This window comes from Acinonyx jubatus, chromosome E3 (assembly GCF_027475565.1).
Source record: "Acinonyx jubatus isolate Ajub_Pintada_27869175 chromosome E3, VMU_Ajub_asm_v1.0, whole genome shotgun sequence".
In the NCBI taxonomy this organism is placed as follows: Eukaryota; Metazoa; Chordata; class Mammalia; order Carnivora; family Felidae; genus Acinonyx; species Acinonyx jubatus.
In genome coordinates, this window is record NC_069398.1 from 14,298,045 (window position 1) to 14,318,176 (window position 20,132).

The following is a 20,132-nucleotide window of genomic DNA, read 5'->3' on the forward strand; positions in this document are numbered from 1 at the left end:
AATGTTTGTTGTTTTGAGTTAACTTTTACATTCGTTTGTTACGCAGCAATAGCTAACTAATACAACCTCCCACCCGGGAGGCTCCCTGTCTTCTTGCTTCAGTCTGAACAGGCTCTCCCTAGGTCTGCTTCAAACTATGGATTTCCTTCCATCCTAGGAATTTGCTTTCCTTTTTTCCTAGTTCCACTGTTTCCTGGACTCCTGTTTTTCTCTTTGTAATTTTAATTTCTCATTTGGGTAGAGCATGCTGTCTTGTTGAATCCTTAACAAGGAGTACGTTAGTGAAAAACATTTTGAGGGCTTACATCATTGATCATGTCCATTCTGTTCTTATACTTGATTATAAGATATCAGGGTCTAGAATTTTAGGATGAAAATATTTTTTTCACTCAAAAATTTGAAAGCATTGCTTCATTTTCCTCCTAGCTTCCTATATTGCTGTTGAAAAGTATGAATCTTTGTACGTGGCTGGGTTTTTTTTTAATTGAAGTATAGTTGATATACAATGTTAAATTAGTTTCAGGTGTACAAGATAGATATTCAATAAGTCTATAGGTTATGCTATGTTCACAAGTGCAGCTACCATCTGTCACCATCCATTATTATGAAACCATTGACTGTATTCCCTATGCTATACCGTTCATCCCCATGACTTATTCATTCCATAATTGGAAGCCTGTCTCTCCCACTCCTCTTCACCCATATTGTCCATCCCCCCCACACTTCTCTCCTCTGGCAATTGGGTGTTTTGCTTTTGTTTTCTCTTTCTGAGAATTATTAGGAGGCATTGCAGGTGGTGATTAAGCATGCAGATTCTAGAGCCAGACTCCCTGGGTTCAACTCTGTGACTCTGGGAAATCTGTTTAACCTCTCTAGGCCTCAGTTTCCTCATCTGTAAAGTGGGGATAATGATAGTGCCTACCTCATACAGTTATTGTGAAGCTTCCTTACCCCACTGATGTCACTCCTGCTCAGATGGGTTAGTACTGTAGGCTGCTTCTGGAGGAGCGTCTAGAACAGCAGTCAGCAAGCTGTATCTGTAAAGAAATAGAGAGTAAATACGTATGGCTTTATGGGCTATAAGGTTTCTATCACAATTGTGCAACTCTGCCACGGTGGTGCAAAAGCCTCTACAGACAAAATATAAATGGATGTTCCAACTTCAGCTCAGGTCATGATCTCATGGTTCATGAGTTCAAGCCCTGCGTCAGGCTCTGTGCTGACAGCTCAGAGCCTAAAGCCTGCTTCAAATTCTGTCTCCCTCTCTCTCTGTCCCTTTCATGCTCTGTCCCCCTCTGTCAAAAATAAATAAAAAACATTAAAAAAAAAAAATGTAAATGGATGAGCACTGATGTATACCAATAAAACTTTATTTACACGGTGGCAGGTCGCTTTGGCCCACTGACCACAGGTTGATGTGACGGAGAAGACACTGTGAAAAATGTAAAGGGAAACCTCATTGCAGTCAAGAGGCTAGAAGGGAGAGCCATACCACTTAATGTCAATCATAGGGAGAATTGTCCATTACAGACCCCAAGAGAAGAACTGTCAATTATAGACCCACTAAAGAAAAGCTGCACATTGCATATCCTATAAGAGATGCGACTCAGCAAATGAGAAAAGACTTCACCTTGAGCTCTTGCTTTGGAGAAATTCTCCAATGGAATTTCTTCTAAAAGAACCCCTGCCAACTTCCTCCTTCTCTGTAAAATAATGCTCCTCTTCTTGGCTTGTTGGGCCTCCTATGGTTTTGCTGTGGCTTCTATGTCCATAGTTGTCATTCCCTGTTATCCCCAAATTAGCCCATTTTTGCTGGTAAAATAACTGACAGGTTTTTAAAAAATTTTTAATGTTTATTTATTTTTGAGAGAGAAAGAGCAGGAGAAAGAGAGAGAGAGAGAATGATCACTGGAGGTGTAGAGAGAGAAGGCAACACACAATCTGAAGCAGGCTCCAGGCTCTGAGCCTGACATGGGGCTTGAACTCATGAACCATGAGATCATGACCTGAGCTGAAGTTGGACACTTAACTGACTGAGCCACCCAATCACCCCAACTGACAGTTTTACTTTTAAGGTGAAAATTTCTATTTTCTTTTGTGCTTATTCTATTAGACCCCTCATTTAGACACGCCCCCTAGCTGAAGCATCTGACACTAGGAAGTCTGACTACATTGTAACTTCTCCACTATGCTGTAAATTGGTCCAGCAATTCAACTGTACAAAATGCAAGGTTGTGTATTGCAGTATTAATGAGATATCCTGGGTTAACCTTTTCTGATGATGGTAGCCAACTGGAAATCACACCTGAATTTGCATTACTATGGGTCAAGTATTCACAAAATTTTACTGTACTTATACCTATGGATAAAATGTTTAACTCTTTATATTATTTTAATATAAAGAAAACAACAATGCCACAGCACTTTTATTCATTAATTCTAGGTCCAATGACCTGCCTGGGATGCAAAGATGAAAGTTACAATCTCCCCCTCAAGGACCTGAGCACGCAAGCAATTGATATGAAATGTTACCTATATCACAATCTGCCAGCCACGTTAGCAGAGACTGAAAAACAAAACAAAAGATACAATTGAGGCTTATTAGGAGGTGATGAAAAGGGCACTATGTAGACTTCTGAAGGCAGGTCAATTTTATACAGATTGGCTAAATTAAACCTTTGTTAACTGCTCTGGGTTCTTTCTTGGACCTATGTGTCTTGCCTGGGGGTGGGTGTAGGTAGGTGAGGAGCAGCTTCCTCCTTATTTCCCATTGCCTCTTGGAGAAGGCGCCCCAAGGTGAGCTCAACACAAGTGTATCCCAAGCCCTGGACCTCAGGTGCCAGTGAGAATTCAAATAGTGTCCCTATTTCTCTTTGCCTATATTTCCTGCCCATCTTTATGAGACCATCTGCACCGGAGGAGCCCCCTGAAAACTCTTGATGGTGCATTGCTCTTGCTGTTGTATTTCCACCCGCGTGAAGACCACACCTCCTTTGCAGTTACTGGGCCAAGTCACTTCCCACCACCTGTTCATAACACTCTGTCCATCCTGGGTCCTCAGCCTGCCGGATCCCCCATCTGCCATCAACAGTGCCCAGCTGATTCTTTCCCCCTTCCATTGTCAGGGGCTACTGGTCGCTTAGTCCAACATTATGCTAGTATTAGTTAATGTGTAGCTATTTTAATTTATAATCTTCATTTAAAATTTCAAATGCATTAATGCTTCTTTTAAAAATTTAAAACAATTCAGGAGCATGTATGGAAAAAGGGGAGAGCCCTTTCTTCAATCGACTCATCCTGGTCCCCAGAGATAACCACTGTGAGAAGTTTTGTGTTCATTCTTCCAGAACTATTTTCCAAAATGCAATTCAGACTAATGGATTTTTAGTACAAATGTGCATAATTTATTAAAAAAATGGCAGATGAAGGAAATCACAGCTCTAGGATTTGGACTGATTCCAACTGTATCTTGTATGACTTGGCAGGATTTGAACATGACCACAATTATTGAAACTTCACTTCTCTTAGGCTTCCTGGGGACCACTTTCTGGCTGCTCCCTTTTGTTTCCCTATAGGGGGCTTCTCTCATCTGCCTCTCCTCTAAAGGTTGGTGTTTTTCATGGCTCTGGTTGATGGAGCACAGAATATATCTTCCCTTCTTCAGACTTGCAAACCCATACCTGCTATTGAAATATGTGCCAAGTTAAAACTGAACAGGAACCAAGTGTGATTGGAAATCAAACTTAGGATGTACTAGCAAATTCTAACCTTGTTCCAGTCAGAGTCAGTACACATGCAGAAGACTACCAGTCCAATTATTACTGCTGCCACTGCTATCACTGGCATTCTGATTGGCTGAAAAGGAGCTCAGACCTTGTTGCAGAAATAAACACCATTGACCCCAATCACCATTATTACCAATATCCATTTCCACGCATGGATGGCCATGGGGCTGTTATTGTATAGCTGGCATGGGAAGAGGGTATGAGGAGCCGGGTCTGAGGCAGCACGGGGAAGCAGGAGTGATAGACATGAGTGAAGGATGTCATGGCATCTGTGCCTGCCGGACCCCTTGGAATAGGTTGGAGCCTTTGTCGTTAGGAGTAAAGGGCAGGTGCTATCGAACTATTTTGTAAGGGGCATTCAGGTGGCTCAGTCGGTTGAGTGTCTGACTCGTTCGACTCTTGATTTCGGCTCAGGTCATGACTCCAAGGTTGGGGGACTGAGCCCTGTGTTGGGCTCCATGCTGAGTGTGGAGCCTGCTTGGGATATTCTCTCTCTCTCTCTCTCTCTCTCTCTCTCTCTCTCTCTCTCTCCCTCTCTCTCCCCCCTTGCCCCTCCCCTGTTCATGCTCGCTCTGTCTAAAATTTAAAATAAATAAATAAATTAATTGAATTAAATTAAAGGAATTGTTTTTTAAAATCTTTTTTTGCAATGAGTGGGGTATATAACACGTATAGAGAAAAATCCACAAAGCAAGGGGACAGCATAAGAAACTACTATAAAGCAAACACTTACATAAGTAACCACCACGCAGATGAAAAGACAGAATATGACCAGCCACCCAGGACCCCCCTCGATGGGCCTTCACTTTCAAAACCCTTTCCTCCCTGCCCCGCAAAAGGAACCATGTTCCTGAGTTTTTGGTAATCACTCTATTGCTTTTCTTCATACATGTATCACCTTAGAATGTATCTCTGGACCATGTCATTTGATTTTGCTTGTTTATTTATTTTTGAGAGAGAGAGGGGGGGAGGGGCAAAGAGAGAGAGGAAGACATAGAATCTGAAGCAGTCTCCAGGATCTGAGTGGCCAGCACAGAGCCCAAGTGGGGGCTCGAACCCATGGACCACGAGATCATGACCTGGGCCAAAGTCAGATGCTTAACCAACTGAGCCACCCAGGCACCCCTTTTATTTTTAATTAATTAATTAATGTATCCATTCTCTGGCTGACAGACATTTAGATTGCTTTTTGTTTGTGTCTATTGCCCCTGATTTCGCTTCTTTTTCAGCTTTATGTAGATTTATTCAAAATACTTTTTTTTGGAGCATTTTCTTTCACTTAACCTTTTTTTTGTGATAGGTAAAGATTTAATTGTATAAGAAGTTGCTAAAATTTTTACTGCATGCATTTATAATCATAATTGCAGCACCATAGAAATGCAGCATCATAGACATGCTTACCATATAATGTCAAATGCCCAGTATAAAATTGTGTCCATGCTGTGGTCACAACTCTGCATAAATTATGGTTTTATTTATATAAAGGGCTGAGAAAGAATATAAAGGAAAGAGATACTTTGTTATGGTAGTAATACAGTGGATAGTTGTTTTCCTGTTTTAATTTCTGGCATTCTTTTTTTTAATGGTTAGTTTAATTTAATGTTTTAATTTAAATCCAGGTTAGTTAACACATAATGTAGTAATGGTTTCAGGAGTGGAATTTAGTGGTTCACCACCTACATATAAATAACAACCAGTGCTCATCCCAGCAAGTGCCCTCCTTAATGCCCATCACCCATCTAGCCCATACCCCAACCCACCTCCCCTCCAACAACCCTCAGTTTGTTCTCTGTATTTAAGTGTCTTATGTTTTGCCTCCTTTTGTTTTTATCTTATTTTTCCTTCCCTTCCCCTATGTTCATATCTTTTGTTTCTTAAATTCCACATATGAGTGAAATCATATACTTGTCTTTTTCTATTTCGCTTAGCATAATACATTCTAGTTCCATCCATGTTGTTGCAAATGGCAAGAGCTCATTATTTTTGATCTTTGTGTAATATTCCATTGTGTGTGTGCGCGTGTGTGTGTGCGCGTGTGTGTGTATACATACCACATCTTCTTTATCCATTCATCAGTCAATGGACATTTGGGCTCTGTCCATAATTTGGCTATTGTTGATAGTGCTACTATAAATACTGGGGTGCATGTGCCCTTTTGAATTATCATTTTTGCATCTTTTGGATAAATACCTTGTAGTGCAATTGCTGGGTTGTAGGGTAGTTCTACTTTTAATTTTTTGAGGAACCTCCATACAGTTCCCCAGAGTGGTTGCACCAATTTGCATCCCCACCAACAGTGCAAAAGGGTTCCCATTTCTCCACATCCTCTCCAACATGTTGTTTCCTGAGTTGTTAATGTTAGCCATTCTGACAGGTGTGAGGTGGTATCTCATTGTGGTTTTGATTTGTATTTCCCTGATGATGAGTGATGTTGAGCATCTTTTCATGTGTCTGTTAGCCATGTGGATGTCTTCTTTGGAAAAATGTCTATTCATGTCTTTTGCCCATTTCTTCACTGGATTATCTGTTTTTTGGGTGTTGATTTGATAAGTTGTTCATAGATTTTAGATACTAACCCTTTATCCGATATGTCATTTGCAAATATCTTCTCCTATTCCATTGGTTGTCTTTTAACTTTGTTGGTTGTTTCCTTTGCTGTGCAAAAGCTTTTTGTCTTGACGAGGTCCCAGTAATTCATTTTTGCTTTTGTTTCCTTTGCCTCTGGAGACATGTCTGGTAAAAAGTTGCTGTGGTCAAGGTCAAAAAGGTTTTTGCCTGCTTTCTCCTCAAGGATTTTGATAGGTTCTTGTCTTTCATTAAGCCTTTCATCCATTTTGAATTTATTTTTGTGTAAGAAAATACTTTTTCTGCATGTTGCTGTCCAGTTTTCCCAACACCATTTGCTGAAGAGACTGTCTTTTTTCCATTGGATACTCTTGCCTGTTTTGTTGAAGATTAGTTGGCCATATGTTTGTGGGGTTCTCTATTCTGTTCCATTGATCTATGTGTCTGTTCTTGTGCCAGTACCATACCGTCTTGATGGTTACAGCTTTGTAATACATCTTGAAGTCTGGAATTGTGATCACCCCAGCTTTGGTTTTCTTTTTCAACATTACTTTGGCTATTCGGGGTCTCTTCTGGTTCCATACAAATTTTAGGATTGTTTGTTCTAGCTCTGTCTTTCACTTAACTTTATGTTTGTGACATTCATACACGTTATTATGTGAAGTGTTTGTGTATTTTCACTACTCTATGGCATTCCATTCCATTGTGTGAATCAACCACACCTTTTTTTTTTAACCCACTCTACTGTTGAAGGACGTGTGGGTTATTTCCAGTGTTTGGCTTTAGGAATATGCAGAACTGCTTTTATGAGAACCCTGCTGATTGCCGGGAAAACAAACAGGGTTGCCATGGTGTAGCGATGGGGTGTAGCTGGTTCTGTGCAGAGTTCACCTCTCCTGGAAGCTTTGTGAATCTGGGGAGCTGGTACTCAATACCAGTACACCCGTCTCACAAGGGACACTCTCAGATAGTTCTTCCTTTATGTGGTGTCCTGTGCCTCAATCTGAGGCCAAAGAGAGAAGGAACTTTTGTGCTTTAAGACTGCAGTAGAGGGGCGCCTGGGTGGCTCAGTCGGTTGAGCGTCCGACTTCAGCTCAGGTCACGATCTCACGGTTCGTGAGTTCAAGCCCCGCGTCGGGCTCTGGGCTGATGGCTCAGAGCCTGGAGCCTGCTTCCGAATCTGTGTCTCCCTCTCTCTCTGCCCCTCCCCCATTCATGCTTTGTCTCTCTCTGTCTCAAAAATAAATAAACATTAAAAAAATTTTTTTTAAAAAAAGACTGCAGTGGAAAACTGGTATGTGAGTACACATGAGGTGCTCTTTGGACATAGGAATGGGGTGCAAGTCAGAGGCTCAGAGGCATTGACATTTGGGCATGAGAAGGAATATTCCAAATGTGAATCCATTCTGCCAAGATTTTCCCCAGACCTGCTGACTAGTGAGTGGGGAAGGGCGCTCATCAGACCCTCTGGGTGGGCGAATGGGGTGTTTCTCATTGGGTCAGGGATAGGCAGTGGCAGGTTTTCATTGGTGGCATCGGAGTAAAAGGGCCTGCCCCCTTCCCACTGGCTGATTTTGCAGTAGATGTGACTCACCAAGATGGAACTGGAATGAGGTACTCACAATCCATGCAGATCAGCAGTGATTGGTGGTAATTTTGCAGGCTCTGGAAGAGCCTCCCTGTGGCTGAGAACCAGGTCAGACCCTATGTGTTGACTAAATAAAGCAGACTTTCCTCCCACACCCTCTCTATCACAGTGGAGATTGCCGCCAGGAGCTTTTCAGTATCCTGCCTTCACAGATCAGATGATGCAACCAATATTGATTTCATGCTTATTATGTGTCAGGCACTGGTTGAAGCACTTTAAATGCATATGCATTTTAGGCTCACTAATCCCTAGGAGTAAGACTACGTGTATTAGTCAGCTTTTGCTGCGTAACAGACTTCCCCCAAATGTCATGTCTTAAAGTAACACACATTTGTTATTTCTCATAGTTCCATGGTTTTGCTGCATTAAACATAAGACAACAGGCCCCAAATGCAGTGTCTCTTGTGGTAAGTCCCACATTACCAAATTGAAACTTAATTATCATTTTGGCTCTCCCAGAAGTGGAATTTTAAACCAGTTAATTAGGAATTACCTGGTTAGCACTAGTTAGGTAATCTGCCTGATAGACTCCTGCCCTCCCCTAAAGGAAAGTGACTTTGCTACAACCAATCTATTTTTTGTACATATAACTTTCTTGCCCTTGTTCCTTCTGCCTGTAAGTCTTTTACTTTATTTTGTACAACTATTCAGGACTCTTTTCTACCTGCTGATGCACGAATCACTGAATAAAGCCAATACAGTTGACATTACTCAGTTGATTTTGGGGTTTTTTTTGAGTCTTTAAAAAAATGCTTATTTATTTTGAGAGAGAGAGAGAGACAGAGAGAGAGACAGAGAGAGAAGGAGAGGATGGGACAGAGATAGAGGGAGAGATAATCCCAACAGGATTTGCACTGTCAGCACAGAACCCAGTGCAGGGCTCGATCTCATGAACCGTGAGATCATGACCTGAGCCAAGATTAGGAGTTGGATGCTTAACCAACTGAGCCACCCAGATGCCCCTGTTTTTTTGTTTTTGTTTTTTTAACAGCTGGGAGTTTATCTGATTTGGGGTGGGAGCTGATCTAGGATAGCTTGACCCATATGTCTGGCAACTGGCCCAAAGTCAACTGGGGTGACTGCCACATGTTTCTCATCAGCTAGCCCATATTTATTCAACATAGTAGTGGGAAGGTTCTCAGCAGCCAGAGAATAAGCCCTAATATGCAAATACATCTTCAGTCTCTGCCAGTATCACATTTGCTAATGTCCCATTGGTCAAAGCAAGTCACATGGCTAAAACCAGATTATGTATGGAAGTGACCTACTCAAGCTATGGATATGGGGTGGAAGAGAATTATGGGAGCCATCTTGCAAACAACCCACTGCATTCTCTTATCATCCCCATTTTACTAATGAAGAAACAGATGCTTGGAGAAGCTAAGGAACTTGGTCACACAGCTGCTATTGGGCAGAGCTCAGTCTCAAATCCAGGACAAGGGGTGGCAAAGTCCATGCTTTAAGTCCTATGTCATGTGTACTGCCTCCTTTCTCAGACCTGAGCCACTGTGTCCCAGTGCAACAACTCAGGAGAGGAGAGAGAGGTGCTCACTTCAGCAGTCTCGGCCAGGGGCGACTCAGCCATAGGGCCTGGCGGGAGCCTATCTAGTCAGCTGGGCTTAACAACCTCTCCATCTCTGAAGAAAATAATCCTCATGAACCTGACTCATAGTTCAGCTATTGCACTGGATGCTGTACCCTCGGACTAATCTTGGGAATGTCAGAAATAGATGGAAAGACTAAAAGACGGTGGCAGAAATGGGCTATCTTGCTGCACATAAATGTATTAGCCCAACAGGCAATCATTAAACACCCACTGTGTCTGAGCTAGATCCTCTTTGTTCAGGAGAAGTACATTCAGGGGAATAGTTGTTCTCTGAAGTACATTTTCAACAAGGCATGGTAAGGTAACTTGTTGACACGATTGTGTTAAAGATAAGACAACAGACCTAAAGTGGAGTCGTGTATGCTAAGCCCACATCACCACACCAAGACCTCTCTGAAATACAGTTTTGACTGTCCCAGAAATGGAATCTTAAACCAGCCAGTCAGGAGTTGTCAGAGCAGCATTTGATAGGTCATCTGCCTGACAGACCTCTTCCCTCCCCTAGAAGGAAAGTAACCTTGCAATAACCAATCTGCATTTTGCATGGTTCCTGCTCCCTTCTGCCTATACAGTCTCTTACCTATATAGCTCTTCAGAGCCCCTTTCTGTCTGCTAGATTGGGTGCTTCTCAGTTCATGATTTTTCAGTTGAATTTTTGTTTTTTAACAATGGCTATTAAGACTAGGATGAAAAACTGTCAGACTCAGAAGCTATGAGATAGTCAGGTCTTGAGATTCACAGAGGAGTAGACAAGGGAGGGCATCTTTTCACAATACTGGTGCAGACGCTACTGCCTCTTACTAGGTTTTTTTTTTTTTTTTTTAAGTTTATTAATTTATTTTGAGAGAGAGAGAGAATGAGCGAGCGCATGCACACGGGTGAACGAGCAGGGGAGAGACAGAGAGAGAGAGAGAATCCCAAGCAGGTTCTGCACTGTCACCTCAGAGACCAATGCAGGGCTTGAACCCACAAACTGTGAGATCATGACCTGAGCCAAAATCAAGAGTTGGACACTTAACCAACTCTTGAGCCACCCAGGTGCCCCGATCGTACTAGGTTAGAACCTGCACCAACTTCTATCCAGTTTTGAGCCTACTCTCTCTTTTAGATGTAAGGTCTACTCCAAAAGAACATTTTTGATGACTCTGGGAAAATGGGGTGAGCAGGCAGATCTGGGGTAGCAATTAAAGGAATAAAGTCCCCAAGCCTCATTTTAGATTTGCAATCAAGTTGAAACTCCCAGTCTTCCAGGGCTTGCATTTTAAAGAAAAAAAAAAAGGTATTTGTAAGAAACAAAGACCCAGATTTGCATTTGAATGTGGTGCCAATCAAGGCTCATTAGCTGGAATACAACGTGCAACCATTAGCAGAAAGGTGGCTTTGGCAACTGCTCATTAGTTTCCTAGATTCAAATAAGCATTCTAAGAGAGCTCCCGTGTTTGATGAGATCCAGCAGCATCAATGATCAGCCACCTTTCTCCCCAGAGAAAGGCAATGCTCCCCAAGCTTAGCTATAATCTCCTTTCCTCCTCTTTTTCTCATGCCCACCTGCAGCCCTTCTGTGTTCCCAGGTTTCAGGATGTCAAAGCTGGAAGGACAGTAGAAACTTCCAGGTCAGGACATCACTATGGGAAAACTGTGGTCCCAAGTGGGTTGGAACACAAAACTGGTCACGGAAGGAGTTGGGAGAGAATCTGTTTATCACACACACACATACACACACCCTTTTTTTCATGGAAAGTGAGGAATCTTGATGAGCTGAGGACAGAATGGAAACACACAATGGGGCCAGGATCCCTCGATGAGAATTTCTAGAGCAGACCTTTGCCTAGAAGGAATGGAAACTGGTAGCCAAGTATAACTTATACTGGGAGAGAGATGAACAGGTCATGTGGACACTGGAAAGGGAAAATTCTCAGGCTTGATCCCCACTCTAGGCATTAAGGGAGCTCCTTGTCCAATACCTGGCACACAGTAGGAACTTAATAGCACAGTGGTTAAGAAGAGCCCAGGTGTTAGAATGAAGCAGATTTAGTATCAAGTTCCAGCTTCCCATAGAGTTGCTTTTCTTGCACTCTCCTCTTTGGGCACATGAATGTTTGAGAACTGCTGGGCTAGACGGTCCCGTTTCTGATCTGCAAGGCTGGTCTTCAGGAGATTGTGCTCATGAAAAGACAAGGATGAATCCCAAGATGAGGTCCATGTCCGTGAGTTGTGTGAGACAGACATCGGTTTTGCTAGGCAATTAGCATGTGAGCATTTCCTCCCCCTCCCCCCCTTTTTTTTTTCTTCTAGTTACCTTCTGTCTTCCATGTGGTCATGTTCTTCAGGGAAGGTAGTCTCTACCCCTGAGAAGTGGCATAGTTGGTCTAAACCAACCTTGTTTTCTTGTTCCCCTTGCTTAATGATTGGCTTATGCATGACCTTAGAAATTCTGACCAAGGAGACACAAGTGGAGAGTGTGCTGGGGGTTCTGGCAAAGGTTTTTCTTGTCAATCGAAACGAGAAAAAGAGGGAAGAAACAACCCCTCCACTGTCTCTGGATACTGTTGTGTAAAAGTGCTGCCTGGCGCTTGGGCAGCCATCTTGTGGTCATGAAGAGGCTGATAGGTCAAGCATGGCAGAACGGAAAAGCAGAAAGAAGCTGGGCTTCACTGATATAATTGAGCTGCCGACTCAACCACCTCTGAAGCTGCTTCATTTTATTATGGGAGATAATAACAATTCCTCAGAGTTTAACGTAAGATGAATTGGCAGGCTCTGTTTCTTGATGCTGAACATTCCCTAAAAAGAGAGATGGAGACATACACCCTGGAGGCCAAGAAAGGAGGCACTGAGGAAGGGAGAGGCTGAGGCCAGAATAGCAAGGCTGGAAACTAGAGTGTTTCTCTAGGAAGAGGCCCCTGTGAGTGGCCTGGCTTTGCACACAGCATAGTGACTAAAACCAAGGACTGTAGAATCAGAGTGCCTGTGTTCTAATTCCACACCCACCTCCTACTAGCCATGTCACCTTGGGCAAGTTGCTTAGCACCAGTGTCCTAACCTATAAAAAAAGAGCATAATAGTACTACTTTATAGGATTTAAGAAAGTGAAATTAAGGGGCGCCTGGGTGGCTCAGTCGGTTAAGCGTCTGACTTCGGCTCAGGTCACGATCTTGCAGTCCGTGAGTTCGAGCCCCGCGTCGGGCTCTGGGCTGATGGCTCGGAGCCTGGAGCCTGCTTCCGATTCTGTGTCTCCCTCTCTCTCTGCCCCTCCCCCGTTCATGCTCTGTCTCTCTCTGTCTCAAAAATAAATAAACATTAAAAAAAAAATTAAAAAAAAAAGAAAGTGAAATTAATAATTTGAAGTACCTAGATGGCTCAGTCAGTTGTGTCCAACTCTCGATCCCAGCTCAGGGCTTGATCTCAGGGTTGTGAGTTCGAGTTCCATGTTGTGCTCCTTGCTGGGTGGGTGTGAAGCCTACTTAAAAATAAACAAATAAAAGGGGCGCCTGGGTGGCTCAGATGGTTAAGCGTCCGACTCTTGATTTTGGCTCAGGTCAGGATCTCACGGTTCATGAGTTCGAGCCCCACACTGAGCTCTGTGCTGACAGCACAGAGCCTGCTTGGGATTCTTTCTCCCTCTCTCTATCTCTGCCCCTCCTCTGTTTTCTCTCTCAAAATAAATAGATATTAAAAAATTATAATGTAAAGTACCTAGCAGTACCTATGGCCAGTACATCACCCATAGTAAGTAGTACACAAGTATTAGCCATAAGGTGAGTAATATTTAACAACCAGTGTCATTTTTTCCCCTTTACATGTTGTAATTCTCCTTCATAAAGAAAGTAAGCTTTTTATTTTAAGATTTTGTAGATCTATATGCAGTTGTAAGAAAAAATTTAGGGAGATCCCAAGTACTATTTTTCGAGTTTCTCCCAATTACAGCTCCTTGCAACACTATTGTATAATATCACAACCACAATATTCAAAGCTATGGTCAAGATACAGAAACATTCCCATCACCACACAGACCTTTCACGTTGCCTTTTTATAGCCACAACTACTTTACTCTCATCTTCCTCCACTCCCCCTCAATTCTGAGCAACAACTAATCTCTTCTCTGTTTCTATAATTTTGTCAATTTAAGAATGTTATATAAATGGAGTCGTGTAGTATGTGACCTTTGGGGCCTGGCTGTTTTTACCCCTCAGCATCATTTTTGGAGACTGTTGCCTGTATCAATAATTCATTCTTTTTTATTGCTGAATAGTATTCCATGGTATGGGTGTTCCAGAGTCTATTTAGCCATTTATCTAGTGAAAGACATTTGTGTTGTTTCCAGTTTTTGACTAAGATGAATAAAGCTATGGTAAACATTTGTGTGGAGATTTCTGTGTGAGCATAAATTGTCATTTCTCTAGGATGAATGCCCAAAAGTGCAATGGCTGGGGTCATATAGCTGGTGCATATTTAGTTTCTTAAGAAACTGCAAACTGTTAGGGCACCTGGGTGGCTCATTCGGTTAAGCATCTGACTTGGCTCAGGTCATAATCTCATGGTTCGTGAGTCCGAGCCCCAGGTTGGGCTCCATGCTGACAGCTCAGAGCCTGAAGCCTGCTTCGGACTCTGTGTCTCCCTCTCTCTCTGCTCCTCTCCTGCTCATGCTTGGTCTCTCTCTCTCAAAAAAAAAAAAAAAAAAAATTAAAAAAAATTAAAAACAAAAAAAAGAAACAGCAAACTGTTTCCAGAATGGCTGTAACATTTTGCATTCTCATTAGCAATGTATATTTCTTCACATCCTTGCCAACATTTGGTGTTGTCACTATTTTTTATTTAGTCTTTCTCACAGGTGTGAGGTGATATCTCACTGTGATTTTAATTTGCATTTCCCTCATGGCTGATGATATTAAACATCTTTTCATGTGCTTATTTGCCATCTATATATTCTCTTCATATAAAATATCTCCATATCTTTTGCTCATTTTCTGATTGGATTGGTGTTTGTTTGTTTGTTTGTTTGCTTTTTTTGCTATTGAGTTGTAAGAGTTCTTTATATATTGTGGATACTAGTCCTTTATTGGATATGTGGTTTACAAATATTTTCTCTTAGTCTGTAGGTACCAGTCTATCTTTCCATCCTTTTAATAAGGTCTTAAGACCCTACTCCAATATCTCAGAAGATGATTCTTGAAGGAGAATGGAGGAAACTGGAACTTGAGTTTTGGGTAATGAGCACTTACAAAGTGCAATGTGTTCATAATAACAGATGGGAGCCAGAAATGCAGGGTGGAAAGGGAGCATGGAGTGGGACAAGGCATTTGTGTTCTCCCTGGCCCCAAGAACACAGAATTAGGAATTATCCCTAGCGAGATCTCCCATTTGAGGGTGCTAAGAGGGACTACACTTGGGAAAACCATCTCCGGGCAGCAGCCAAGAAGAAGGGAAAAAGTAGCAGGAGTTGAAGGAGGGACCAAAACGCTTCAGAATTAGAAAAACTACCAAGAGAAGAACAGGATGTTCCCCTTAGCTCTCAACAATAAAGACATTTATGACCTCAAGTAACAAGAACTACAGAAGTAGTTTGTTCGGAGAAGATTTAGACTTGAAATGGTTGGGAACATCAAGGTTGCTTGGCCAGTTGCCTGCTTATCAAGATGGAAAACCAAGGCTGGGAAAATGGATTCTGTCCCTCATCTTCTCTCAATACAAGTGTTTAGGGACGGAGAGAGATGGGAGAGACTCGGGAACATGCTGAAAAGGAAAAATTAAAAAGTTTAGAATAGAACTGGCAGAAGTGAGGGAAAAAAGAAATGCTGAGAAAGATCTAGCAACTTGAGGGATCATCACTGCAGATTTGAAAACGTAGCCTCTCAGTGGTGACACTGGAGATGTTTCTCACTGGAAAATGAGGGTTTCTGTAAAGTGGGGAGGGTGATTATTCAGCTGGATATGAAATCCTTCTAAAGGGGGTATAATGTCAACTTTATCTTTTTGTTGCTCTTGCTGTTACTTGCAGTGATCTTGTTTTCTTGTTGTAAAAGTAGGGCATGTTCCTACTGAGTAGGGTTTAGCATTTTTGATCACTGTATTGTACACCTGAAACTAATAGAACACTGTATATTAACTATACTGGAATTAAAATTAAAAACTTAAAATCAAGGGGCACTTGGGGAGCTCAGTCGGTGAAGTGGCTGACTCTTGATTTTGGTTCCGGTCACAATCTCATGGTTTGTGAGTCTGAGCCCCACATCAGGCTCTGCACCGACAGCATGGAACCTGCTTGGATTTCTCTCTCTCCCTCTCTCTCTGTCCCTCCCCTACTCGCGTGCTCTCTCTCTCTCTCTCTCTCTCTCTCTCAAAACAACAACAAAAAACACCTTAAGAAACCCCTTAAAATCAAACAAATAAAAAAATTAAAATGTCCCCCAAAAGTGGGGCATGGAAACTACCAACACAGAAAAAGAAACAGAAGGAAGAAAAAGAAATTGCTCACAATTCTACTACACTAGCAAAGCTGCTTTTACATTGCTTCCATTATCTTACGTTATTTTTTAAACATGCTACAAAGCTTGAATTTTGTGTCCTGCTTTTTATTTTCCCTTTTACATTATATCGCGAACAATTTTCCTTGTTATTATAGACGTTTGGTCAATGTAATTTTTAATGCCGCTTCATAATGTATCAAGCGACTGAACTGTAATTTCCTGAATAAATCTTTCCCATTAGTTGGACAATTAGCTTGTTTCCAGTTGCTGTCTATTAAAATTAATGTTTCGATGAAAGCTGCGGCGAGAATACAGGCAGTCACTATTCATCGAGTGCTTACTGCGCTAAGTGGTTCACATCCCTTATTTATTTCATTCTCACAACCCTGCCAGTCAGACATGATTGTGGCTTGTTCCCCTTTCTTTTTATTATTAAATTATAAAAAGAAAACGTGTCTCTGTAAAAGCAATTCAAGCAGAACTAAAGGGATCTAATGGGAGACGCTTGTGATGCATACATTAGCCAAAAAAACACCAAAGATTGCTGGAAAACCACAATAAACTAGGAAGAGGCCAGAAAGGATTCCTCCTACAGATTTCAGAGGGAGCATGGTCCTACCAACACTTTGATCTCAGACTTCTAGCCTCTAGAACTGTTAAACAATACATTTCTGTTTTTGATTTATGTGTGTGTGTATTTATATGTACATACATATATGTATATTTAAGTTTATTTATTTATTTTGAGAGAGAGAGTGAGCTTATGGTGAACAGGGGAGGGACAGAGAGAGAGGGAGAGACAGAATCCCAAGCAGGCTCTGCACTATCACTGGTGAGCCCTACGTGGGGCTCAAACCCATGAACTATGAGATCATAACCTGGGCTGAAATTGAGTCAGATACTCAACCAACTGAGCTACCCAGTCACCTCTGTTTTTTTTTTTTTCTTTTTTTCTTTTTTTTAAAGAGCTGGTCAGCTGAGTGACCAACTCTTGATTTCGGCTCAGGCCATGATCTCAGGGTTCATGGGATGGAGCTCCACATCAGCTCTGCACTGGTGGCATTCTTTCTCTCCCTCTCTCTCTGCACACCCCCCAACTCAAAATAAATAAATACACTTAAAAAGTATATGTATGTATAAAGTATAAAACTCATATATATATATGTGTGTATATACATACATATATATATATATGTATACACACACACATATATATGGCCACCCAGTTTGCTGTACTTTGTTAGAGCAGTCCTAGAAAACTAGAAACTAAAACACATGCAAACTTCCAGAACTAGTGTGTAACAGAGCTGGCATTTAAACTCATGTAGGTGTGACCCCAAAGCCAGCGCTCCTAATCAAACAGGACTTTTTTTTTCTTTTCTTTTTGAGCAAACACCTATATAGTGCAGACCCTGTGCCAGGATCCGTTCGAAGCACTTTACATGTATTTATTCGATTCAGGCATTTCCCCACTATGGGGGAGTAATTTCCTCCCCGAGTTTATCTGACTGCGTCCACCAGGGGGCAGGCCTGCACCTTTGTGTACAGAATGGAAAAGAACCCAGAAGGCTGGAGGTTTGCTTTCTTGCAGTTCCCTCTGCAGAAATTGCCTGTAGCTTTGGTCCACCAAAGCAAGGACCACATCCAAAGAAGGGGATGGTGGTCCTAGAAGCACAGAAACTTCCGGGTTCTCTGAGGGAGGGAGAACCAAGCACCTGGGGGCATGGGCAGTCTGGTCTCTAGATAGCTCTGTCATAAGGTTGGGGACCTGATCTGTTTTCCTCCGAACAGACCCAAATACATTCTCATTCAACAACCTTCTGATGAACAAAGAAGTCAAAGTTTGTGTTACAGGTGCCCATTTAACCGTTTCCCTTTTTCTGGAATTGACTCAGCAGCCACATCTGTACCACAACACCCTAAACCCCTGTCCCACGTGGAGTTTGAGGTTTTGACAGAAGGACTGTGAAGGACGCTCTGAGGAGAACATCCCCACTGCTGCTGAGCATCCCCTGCTGCTGAGCCTGTCCTTATTGCTCCTCCTGGCCATTCAGCCCTTCTTTGGATTCTGTAATACACCTCAGTCCCCAGCCAATACCTTTTACTTCTTACAACTCCCCCACTCCTCTTAAGCCAGGCAGGGAGGGCATCTATTAATTACAAATGCATAAAAGCAAAAACCTGAATTAAAAATATGAATCAAGATGGTTTCCGTGGCTAGCAAAAATAAAGGATTAAGTCTATTATTTAAAATCACAAAGGCGAGGGAGGAGCCAAGATGGCAGAACACTGTGGAAGACTTTCTTGTGTCTTGCGTCCATGAAATGCAGCCAGATCAACACGAAACCACCCTGCACACCTAGAAAACTGATCTGAAGATTAACACAACAATCTGCACAACCTGAACCACAGAACTCAGCGGGTGCACGGTGCGGAGAAGTGAACGGGGGAGAGGGAAGCCGCTGAGGGCAGGGAGCCGTTTTTGCTTGTGGAGAGAGGATGGAGACAGGGGTGAGGGAGGCAAGTGGGGGCAGAATACTGGAAAACACCCCTTCCAAAAGCAGCTGGAGAGAAAGTGGAAAAGTGGAAACAGCCGCAGGGACTGAATTAAAAAGGGAGAAAGAAGAGGGTTTCAATTCCATTTATACTCTATAAACAGGGGAAGCACAGAGGCTGAAACGCCGCAGCTGATACCTGGTGGTGCCCTGGTGGGAAGGACGAATCCCCAGGAGCAGAGTGGAGTCCGGGGATCTTCAGGCCACACGGGAGAGGCGGTTCCCCTGCTGGGAGGGCATCTGGTAGAGTCCGTGTGGCCACCTCGGCAGACCCCAAAGAAAAACCACATTAGCTGGTGCTGGAACACTGTCCCTGGGGGTGAAGCCTGGTGCCAGACGCGTGTTGTGATTTGCCATAATCCCTGAAACGCTGCTGCTACACTATCGCGCAAACGTTTTCTGGGGCGGGCTGGCACCCGGTCACGGTCTCTGGGCCTTGGCAGCAGCACGGTCTCTCGAACGTTCCTGGGTGTGGCCGGCACCCGGGCATTGCTTGGTGAGATCCTCCACAGAGGGGCAGAACGGCTCAAGGCTGCAGTCTTGCAGAAATACGGGGTCGGGAAACACACCCGCATCTGAGATAAAACTCAGAAGGGAGGTGCTGCCTGGGGCTTGGTCATGGAGGGTGTAAAAGCAGGGAATGGATGGAAGTCGAAGACAAAGGACGGTGCGCGATTGCTAATCAGGGAGAACGGAGATCTGGTAAGAGACTGGGTGGCTGGGTGACACCATTTTTGCCGCTCTGGCGCATGCGCATACGCACCTACAAGCACCACAACCATCCACCCCAGTAAGCTAAGCAGCACCATCTAGTGGAGAATGGAGCCATTACACTAAGCCCCACCCAACTGGGCCAACTTCGCTCTTCAGGAATACAACTCTCCGCCTGGTTAGTTTACAGACTATAAAGCGCTTCCGTTTGACTTCCAGGGGAAAATGAAGTAATTTTAACCATATTTCAGTCTGTTCGCTGGTCCATCTATTCAATTTTCTTTTTTTTTCATTTCTCTTTTTTTCTTTTTCATTTTTCTTGAATACAGAAAGAGAAAAAAATTATTTTTATTTTCAATTTTTATTAAAAATATTTTTCCTTAATTTTTTCCTACTATATTTTTCACTTTTGTGTAAATGTTTTCAAATTCTATTTTACTTCCATCATTTCATTTTATTCTACTTCAGGGTATTCATTTTTTCAAATTTTCAAATGATTTCCTTTTATTATTTTTCTTTCTTTCCCCCTTTTCTCTAATCTATCAAGCCCCTTTCAACACCCAGACCAAAACACACCTAGGATCTAGCATCATTTATTTGATTCTTTTTGTGTGTGTTTGTTTTTAATTTTTTAATTTTAATATATTTTTTAATTTTAATTTTTTTACCTCATTAATTCCTTTTCTCACTTGAAAATGATGAAATGAAGGAATTCACCCAAAAGAAAGAGCAGCAAGAAATGACAGCCAGGGACTTAATCAACACAGATGCAAGCAAGATGTCTAAACCAGAATT

At 42.4% G+C, this 20,132-nt stretch overlaps 1 long non-coding RNA gene across 1 annotated transcript in view; it reads right to left on the minus strand.

The window, feature by feature from the left end:
* The window catches only part of LOC113594815 (uncharacterized), a 33,844-nt gene extending 14,510 nt beyond the window's left edge, over window positions 1-19,334 (minus strand). Inside the window, exons 1-2 of the long non-coding RNA XR_008294665.1 lie at window positions 18,766-19,334; window positions 923-1,037 (exon numbers count right to left, since the gene is read on the minus strand). This is a non-coding gene — a long non-coding RNA (uncharacterized LOC113594815). The remainder of the gene's footprint in view (window positions 1-922; window positions 1,038-18,765) is intronic.
* Between the last annotated feature and the right edge of the window lie 798 nt (window positions 19,335-20,132).